The sequence below is a fragment of the Xenopus laevis genome, chromosome 4L (genome assembly GCF_017654675.1).
Source record: "Xenopus laevis strain J_2021 chromosome 4L, Xenopus_laevis_v10.1, whole genome shotgun sequence".
In the NCBI taxonomy this organism is placed as follows: Eukaryota; Metazoa; Chordata; class Amphibia; order Anura; family Pipidae; genus Xenopus; species Xenopus laevis.
The window spans coordinates 6446955-6456094 of NC_054377.1; the positions used below are offsets into that span (position 1 = coordinate 6446955).

General features: G+C 36.9%; 1 protein-coding gene across 1 annotated transcript in view; it reads right to left on the bottom strand.

Annotated features, from left to right (window-relative positions):
* lrrc4c.L (leucine rich repeat containing 4C L homeolog) overlaps window positions 1-8499 on the bottom strand; it is a 439781-nt gene extending 431282 nt beyond the window's left edge. Inside the window, exon 1 of the mRNA XM_041589745.1 lies at window positions 7699-8499. The gene's annotated coding sequence lies outside the window, so the exon portion shown is untranslated. The remainder of the gene's footprint in view (window positions 1-7698) is intronic.
* Between the last annotated feature and the right edge of the window lie 641 nt (window positions 8500-9140).

The following is a 9140-nucleotide window of genomic DNA, read 5'->3' on the forward strand; positions in this document are numbered from 1 at the left end:
TTGAGGCTTTCAAGTTATTCAGATTTTTTTAGCACATCGTTCAGTGTCATTTTCTGTTCATACTTTTTTTATTTGGATCTTTTAATAAATTCTATGACATTTGTAATTTTAGAGTTTGTGAGTTTAGTCGTGGTTTTAAAAACCTTTAAAGCCACTAAAATCTGACCTTTGGTAAATAAGCCTCCAAGTGGTTTTATTCACTGGGTATTGAAAAATCAGCACTCCACAGAAAATTAGAGTTTCCTTGTAATAGAAGACCATTGTAATTAATTGTCCTGTTCATGTATGGGATGTATGGGATCTACAGTACTCTCTGGAATGCTCAGGATCTGGATTTTTCTGAATATAGGGTCTTTTCATAATGTGGAGGAGAATGTGTTAAGGCTACTAAAAATATAGATAAAATACAACTGATTTAGAAAGGCCCATGCTGCCCTAGACTTGTACATTCTAGCCAATGCCAGAGGGTCTGCTGGAAGATGCAAAGCTAAAAAGAGCACTAATAGTAAGATGACCCCAGAAGTTCATTTTTTTAACCTTCAGTTTTTCAAAAATTAAAAATGGAAGAATATTTTTCACATACACATTTAGAAACAAAATCAAAGCTGTCTTTGTTCTTCAAACTAATAAACTGAAAATGTTGCCTGCTTATTTTTTCAAAATGTGAACTTCTAATTTCAGTGCGTTTTTTCTATTTTTGAATAAACTCCCAAACAAAGTTTCCTATTTTATTAAAAAATCAGAACATTAAAAAAATTCAAGATAGTATTTATGGAGTTTTTAACTGGATATTGGGACCCATATTCTTTTGCCCTCTTTATTTCTTGAACTGTCAATAAATACCAATGAAGGGCCACCATTTGGCATGAACAAACCTCGATCTGCCACTTTTCAGTATAAAATTGGGAATTTTTTAGCAAACGATTTACTGTATGTTTATATATATTTAGTTTCTATCATCTTAGTGCTTAATAAACAGTAAAATGCCATTTTAGAAATAGGTGATGTAAAAATGAAAACTAACTTTCTTTCTTTCTCCCTTATTCCCTCCTTTCTTTAGTTTTTTTTCCTCTTTCTCTCTTTCCACCTGTAATTATTGATAAGGACCCCCTATTCTGGATAATCAAGTAACGGAAGTTCTTGAGGAACATTTTATGGCTGGTTAATGTTTCCTCTGTTTATTGAATCCCACAGCAAGACAGCAGGAGGCTTAGAGTCTGTAATCAGTTCCTTTGCGCATTACTCTATGTTTAATATTCCTGTTGACTATTCACAGAGTGTAACAGTAATCAGTGGCAGTTGCTGCTTTTCTGCCCTCTAGCTGATTCCTGTCCAAATAGCTGCAGCATCTGTAATGCAATGTATTTTGTCTCTCACTTTTAAATCACCATTAAGAATGAAGAGCTTCCATTCTTTTTCTCCTCCCTTCCTCCTCTTCATAATTTGTTTTCTTCTCCTTCTTCCTAGTTACTTCTTTAGTTTTTCTTTTCGTTTTAATGATTATATTGTTTGATATATAATCTAAAAAGTGACAAACCTGGTAGACATTGCTTACAAAAATAAGCAACAATGATGCATACGTATTAGAGGTGTATACGAGCAATATTGAGCACAACATAACTACAGTATGTATCACAATGCCTATTTGATCACTGTCATGAACATTCTCTCTATATCTTTGTTGCTGTACAAAAACAATAAGAGCGTCTTCATTTCAGCCCTCTGCCAAGTAAACATCACTCAGATCTTCAATGCTGTGTTAGGGTTCGGACTAAAGATAAAGGAAGTCTTATTTTTGTCCGGTATTATCCGGCCTCACCAGTGCTCAATTGAAAGTTGATGTAGGGAAGACCTCATGAGATTTTGATTTGATCGGATTAAGGGTTCAAGGTTCAACACTTTAAGGGAAAATGCTTTACACACAACCAAATTGTAAGCAAGAGTTGAGGCACAACAAAGACAAAATTCTTAAAAATTCTATACTAGTATGGATAACCATGACCAGTAGAGGTGATGTTTCTATAACTCTCTACAGAGAATACATGTATCACAGCAAGCAATATGGCAGCCACCTCGCATATTTAAAAATGCGAATAAGGAAACTAGACAATTTTTATGCACATACATCCATAATTACATGTAAAAAATAAATTAAATAAATCTAAAAATGTCATAATAATGCACAGATTATAGAATGTTTAGATGATTATGTTAGTATAATGATGATGAGCTCCTAATGCAATAATGTGATCCATATTCTTAATGGTGATATATTAGTAGGATAAACATTATGCAATCTTACAAATATTACACCCTAAACGATATAGGAAGAAAAGTTGCATAGAAGGCATGAGGCAACAATCAATATCCTTCAGTTCCAAACACACAATACAAGTTAGGTGCAAGCTACAAAAAACATGCAGAACTTGCACTGGGGAGTTATTGTGCATCTGTAATAAAAATGGAGCCACTAGTCCTGAAGATCTTATGAGCAGGACAGTATCGATTACAAAATAAAATTACATAGACAAGGAGTAGTAGAAAGTCAATAGCGGCATGGTGGAAAGTCTATAGGCCCTTTAAATCAGAAACCAAGCCAAAAAGTTGGGTCAACAAGAATCTCAACATATTTTTGGATTATAGCAACTGGGAACTGTACATGGTAATTAATGTCCAAGTAAGAACCAAATCACATCCCAGATCTATGTGTAAGGACTTACTCTTCATTATTACCTGGGCATTGTCAATCATCAAGCCTGCCAATAATTTTACTAAAAAGACATGCTGCAGGAATCACCCATGTCCTATATTGGTCTCCTTTAGATGGCTTAGTATGAGGAGCCCATTAAAGAGATGTCATTCACAACTGAAATATCAACATTTATTAGGGATACAATACAAAAAAGAGTTTCTTAGTCGTAGTCCAACTTAGCAAACCCCAATACATAAGCCTATGATATTGAAAAACCTAAAAAACCTGGGGTAATGCTACTGTATATTTATTTTGTAAGACCAAGATGGACTCCATAGATGTAGAAAGTTTCAGAAGAAGGAATAGAAAATTACACACATCTCATGGTTAACTCTGGAGGACATCTCAGTAAATGCCTTAAACTTGGATAAATCATCAGCACTTTAAAAGGGGCATGAATGAGTTACTGATATAAGTCACTGTGAATTAAAAAAAACACTGCCTCTAGGATAGAATAACAAAGAAAGAAATTCATTGTTTAAGAGGTTAAAGGGTTGATAGAAAAAATGATGATGGCATGAAGCAGGTCAAGACAATTTCCAGTTATTGTGTATGTTTTATAGTATGTATGTTGTTTTTAACTGCATATTGGGACTCAAATTCTTTTATACTGTTCATTTCCTGAACTGTCATAAAAAACATCCTATTGTGCAGCATTAGAGAAGAGAAGATTTGCTGCTCTGAGATCATTTATCTTGACCAAACCTCAAATTGCACCTTTTGTAACATTTTTGCAACACAACACCCCATGTGATAATATATATATATATAGGGGAGCTTATTGTGACTTTCACTGAAGACCACAAGGACAAACGTGGAAATGTGGAAGTTTCGACTTTTATTCTTATAGTTAAACAAAATAGACACAATTGAATGCATTAGAAGTAGGAAGGTTCCAGAATGAAGTCAATATCACAAGATAAGCTCGTGATATTTATCGAATTAATTTAAATTATATAGATGGAGACACTTATATCCCAATGTGACATCAGGTTGTTCCAAATGGCTCACTGTAACTTGTAATGCTAAATCAGAGATTTAGATTCCAAGCCTGAGAGCGGAGGTTGGAATAACCCCTCACAACAGAGGTATGGAATAAGTTTTTGTGTTTCAGTACAGAAGGGATGTGTTTTGTACTTATTATACTTAGGGGCACATTTATCAAGGGTCGAATTTTGAGGGTTAATAAACCCTCAAATTCGACCCTCGAAGTTAAATCCTTTGACTTTGAATATCAAATTCGAAGGATTTAGCACTTCGATTGATTGAAGTAAAAATCATTCGATCGAACAATAAAATCCTTAGAATCGAACAATTCGAACGATTTTAAGCAATCTATTGAAGGATTTTTCTTCTATCAAAAGAAAACTGCTGGTGAAGGTCCCCATAGGCTTACATTGCACCTCGGTAGGTTTCAACTGCCAAAGTATGTAGTCAAAGTATTTTTTAAAGAGACAGTACTTCGACTCTCGAATGGTCGAATAGTGGTCGATAATTTTTAGTTCGAATCGTTCGAATCGAATTCGAAGGTCGTAATAGCCTATTCGATGGTCGAAGTACCCAACAAAATACTTCAAAATTCTAAGTTTTTTTCATTCGAATCCTTCACTCAAGCTTAGTAAATGTGCCCCCAAGTGTTAAGGTGTTGAGGTGTGAGGAGAATAATAGTTTGATGGTTGCATCCTTTATTTGGCTACTGGAAAGAGGAGATTTGAACCCTTATTTTTGATGTCCATCAAGAAGTTAAGGGGTGCCTACCAGGTTCTTTAGTAACCAAGTAGCCAAGATAATTTCTTACTTCCCAGCTGTTTTCTTTTTCATGTCACTTCTTTGGTCAGACACAGTCCATACAAATATCACTATATTTAACCATATATTCTCAACAGAACATAAACCTTGAACCAAAGCACACACAGAAGGGTTTCACCAATGGAGCTGAGCAGCTTCAAATTAAGTGCTATTCATAGAACATTTACCAGCTGGAAACTACCCATCTTTTACTCCTTCTTGAAACTTACCAACTGTCTTTGCTCTGGCCATTCATAGCTGCAAATAGAGCTAAATATCCCAGCTCTAGTAATATTGGGGGGGGGGGTCACTAACATTTCATCCTAGACGCTTCTTAACCATATCATGTAGCCAGTTGGAACACTGACCAACATATCTTAAATGCTCCCATAGAAGGTTTGCAAAAGCTACACTTTCATTTTTGTAAGTACATCTTCCATAATTTTGCTACCAGTATTCTTGCTTCTTCCCTATAGAACTGATAAATTCTACCAATTGAAAGCAATTGTGTAAAACTAAATCCCCATTTAACTGCATTGGGGAGAATTTTTCTCCATTGGTCTTGTCTACACATGGTTTATATTTTCTTATAGGTTTGATAATATTACAGGCTATATGCCCACCATCAAGGTCAATGCTAACAATTTGCAATCGCTCAGAATCTGAATTTCTGTTGCTGCAAATCTAGGTAAGCTAATGTACCTACTCAAGGATATATTCAATGATAAAAACAGCAATCAGCATTTCTTTGTTGAAGAATTTTACAGCAGACTGGTTAACTACTTTTGCTGCCTTCTCTTGACTAATGGACTACTAAATGTAGACATTGGGAAGATTAGAGTGTATGCATATACCTGACGTCAACAAATATTCCAGTCACTTTTTAGAATTGCCTTAAGTTAAAATTCTACCAGACAATCCGTGAATAAATTAGCTTTATGATGTGCCTAGGGTTCCTCGTAGGGGTCCTTGTATTGTAAGAAGGAAGAGAAAATAGGAGAACATTAGCAAGGAAAGAGAAAGTGTAGTAGATAGTGAGAGAGAGGGGGAAGATTAGTTGGAGATTGAAGGCGTGCAGGATAGACAGAATATAAATGAATGTCTCATGTGGGTAGAAAAATGCAGAGGGAGAGAGAGAGAGAGAGAAGAAGCCCAGAGCATACCAAGTAATCACTGCCCTAAAATGATTGCATTTTAAACCCCTTGGTACTTACCGCGGCTAAAAGACACAGCTATGATCACACTTTTAAGCAATGATCTATAACCGTTTGTTTGTTGACCGAGAAGACATTCCAATTCACTGTCTACTTTACTAGAGCAATGTATAAGGATAGATAGACTGACACAGTTCTCATGTGAAGATAAAATATCCCTTCTTCATACAGTTTTGTAATATGCTTAGGTGCAACTGAACAACACTCAATGTATTTCCATTGACTCTGGGGCTACAAGAATCAAATGGCTGGACAAGGAAATACATAGTGTGAATTAATTCTTCACTAGTTGATGCCCATGTGGAACATGCTTTACATGACCCCCCAGCACATTGTGAACATGATTCTTGAGCCATGCTTGGTGCAGTGCTGTGTGTCTTATAACACGGAGTGTGGTTGAGCTGTCGCTTTACTGCTCGTGTCATTACATGGTTAAAAGGAAGAGGATAAAAGATCAATGGGGTCTATTTAGACTGACTGTCAATACCAAGAACCTCCGTCAACTGCTTATAGTGAATACTTGCAATGGGTCTTAAATGCCGCATGCTCGTTCTGATGGAATCACTGGATTACACACATCTCACCATGTAACCAAGACCATAACCTTTTCTCTATGTTTATTACCTCTCTAGCTATCATCCTGCTGCATGAAATGTGGGTTTATTCAAAAACTGATTCCGTTTTCCTGGCTGAGCCATCATCAATATTCTTTCATTGTACATAGCCAGGATTATGGGACACAGTCATGTTTTATTGCCTTATTACCCATTCTTCAATTCTCCGTGCTAAATGCTAAGCACTGCAGCTACCAGTCCTCTCCAGAGCTAATTTGGTGCTGACACAATAAAATGCTCTTTTGCTAAATTAAATAGGTCTAGGTACTGGAATGGATGCAACTGCTTAGTAATATCTTTAAGAGCCGTCTTTACCTGGGGCGAGGTTCCTATCCTATAAAACACTAGAAGGAGAGGAATTAATAGCTGTTGAGTAATAGTGAAGGGAGGTTTAGAGAGGTTACATTAATGTATGACTTGTGTTCATGCTTCTGCTTTGCCTTCAAGCCAAAAGACATCCAGCATCACTCGAAATGAGAGATATCCCTCTGCAAATATAATAATAATAATAATGCCCTTCATCTTCTTATTGGAAGTACTGGCAAGGAATAAGCCACTGCACAGAGACACAAAGCAAAGATGCAATGCTGCTGCAGGCTCCTAATTTGGAAATGCCATATTAATTAATTTCAAGGCTTTGCTTTTAACCCCTTTCATATCAGGTCTGCCTTGCCGTATTACTTTACGTGAAACCCATCCTACACACACACACCAAAAAGGAACATTGTCCTGATAGTGTCAATTTGTAATCTATATTTAACACAAGTTCTACCTTGGCAGATGGCTGCAACTATAAGCAATGCTTGTCTACGTCTTTGCCCCCCAATGGGTAATAAATCTTAACTCAATTCTTTAAAAAAAAAATGATAAAATGGAACATATTAAAGCAGATCTTGATATTTTAACCATAAGTGTCCTATATACAGGTTTATAGGTACCAGTTAAAGTCCAACATTTAAAAATGAATTAGGAACGTAGGTAGGAACATGGAGACGTATCAACATGTATACAAGTTCTACAGCAATTAATTTGGGAATTTTCTTCTTCCGTGTCGATGACATGCAAGAAAATTCTCTGTCGGATTTCCAAATAATAAATGTAACCCTACCATACTAGCAAATTTGCTCATTGGGACACAAAGTATATCAAAGAAAAATGATGAAGTGAAGACCTTGGGGAATACTGAAGACTGAATCTATTCCTCATGCATGTTCTCCCACCGAGGGACTCATACCACCATGCTATTTAGTTTCCTGTAGTGTGGTCAAGGCAGGCATGCTTCCCTAAGGAATAACACAACAGTAATTCAGAAGAATAGGACATAACTTACCCATCTGACAATCCACCTTTATAAGAACAAGAGAAACTTGTCTACGGGAATGTGTCCTGCTCCATGTCTTTATCTGCCTGGGTGAATTTTGTAAGTCACGTGGAACAGATACAAATATTGAAATTGATCAAACTGTATATGGGGATATTTTTTTTTTAGATTCCTTCTATTTCAATATATTTGAAGTCTTGGGTGTATTCAATAAAAATACAAAAAAAAAGTCCAGGGTGTTAGTATCAGAAACCAAGCGCGGTATCAGTGGAGAAGAGCGGCACAGGTTATCTTTAGTCTAGTTTACAGACAGGGGATGACCTGCACAGAGTTAAGTCTGTGACAGAAGATGGTATGGCTACCACTAGCAAGGAATTCATAGGATAGCAAATCCAGAGAGTCTTCCAACCACAGATAGATCCCACATCCCATCTGTCCAAAAAAATTAATCAACCAAGGCTGAAAGAAGAGGGTCTGCAACACCACCAGCACCTCAGTGTCATCATGCAGAGCAAGGCTACAAGTCTTCATTTGCTGCACCACAAACAGCTCTTTCCATCAGCCCAATGACTGCTGGCTCTGTCTGCATCTTGTGCTACTGCATTTTGTTTGGCTCTTCTTTGCTGTACATACAGATGATGGTTCAGGGGAAATGTACAGCAGGTAGGTGGAGGGAAGGGGGGGCACTGTAACAAGCTCCTGGAATACTGAGCCTTAAAGACGGTTCTGATTCCCCTTCTCCGAACTGAGAAGGCTCTGTGCTCTGTGTGAATTCAGCAGCATTTCTTTTCAGCAGCTGCTGAGGCATTGGCTTCACAGGGACAAAGAGGAGGTGCTAAATCATTTAGGAGCCAGAGAGAGGGAGGCTCCGCGAGAGAAATCTGCTCTAGTCATTTAGTGATTATGATGAGGACTATGCCTTTTGCTTCTCAATTGTGCCCCATCAAAATCAAAGATTTGAATCTATCATCTGTAAAATATGGCAATTTTGCCAATTAAAAAGAAACCCAGATTGTTATTGGCAGCTCAATGTATAATATCCATACTGGGAATTGCCAATCCTGAATGCATAACTGAATAAACGAATGCCCAAGATGTCAACATAGAAAGAAGTTTATGATGGTATAATACTAGAATCTGTGATTATTTGTTTCCACACAGTAAGCGGGCACTTGCAGATTCAATTCAAACCCCTTTACAGTACATGTTAATTAAAGTTGACTATAAGGAAGAGAGAAGCAGAAAGTCCGGTTTCAGCACCTTGGACAGCACCCTACTCATATATTGCACTACTGTCATATTGTAGTTCAAACACAAAGAAATGCACTGTGTGTCCTGCTATAATATAAACTACTCTTTGTATTTAGATTTGTTCTCTCTGTAAAGGACATCTTAAGGGACCTACAGTTAATACCCATATTGGTTTGTGGTGTGACCCACACAAGTAAGTG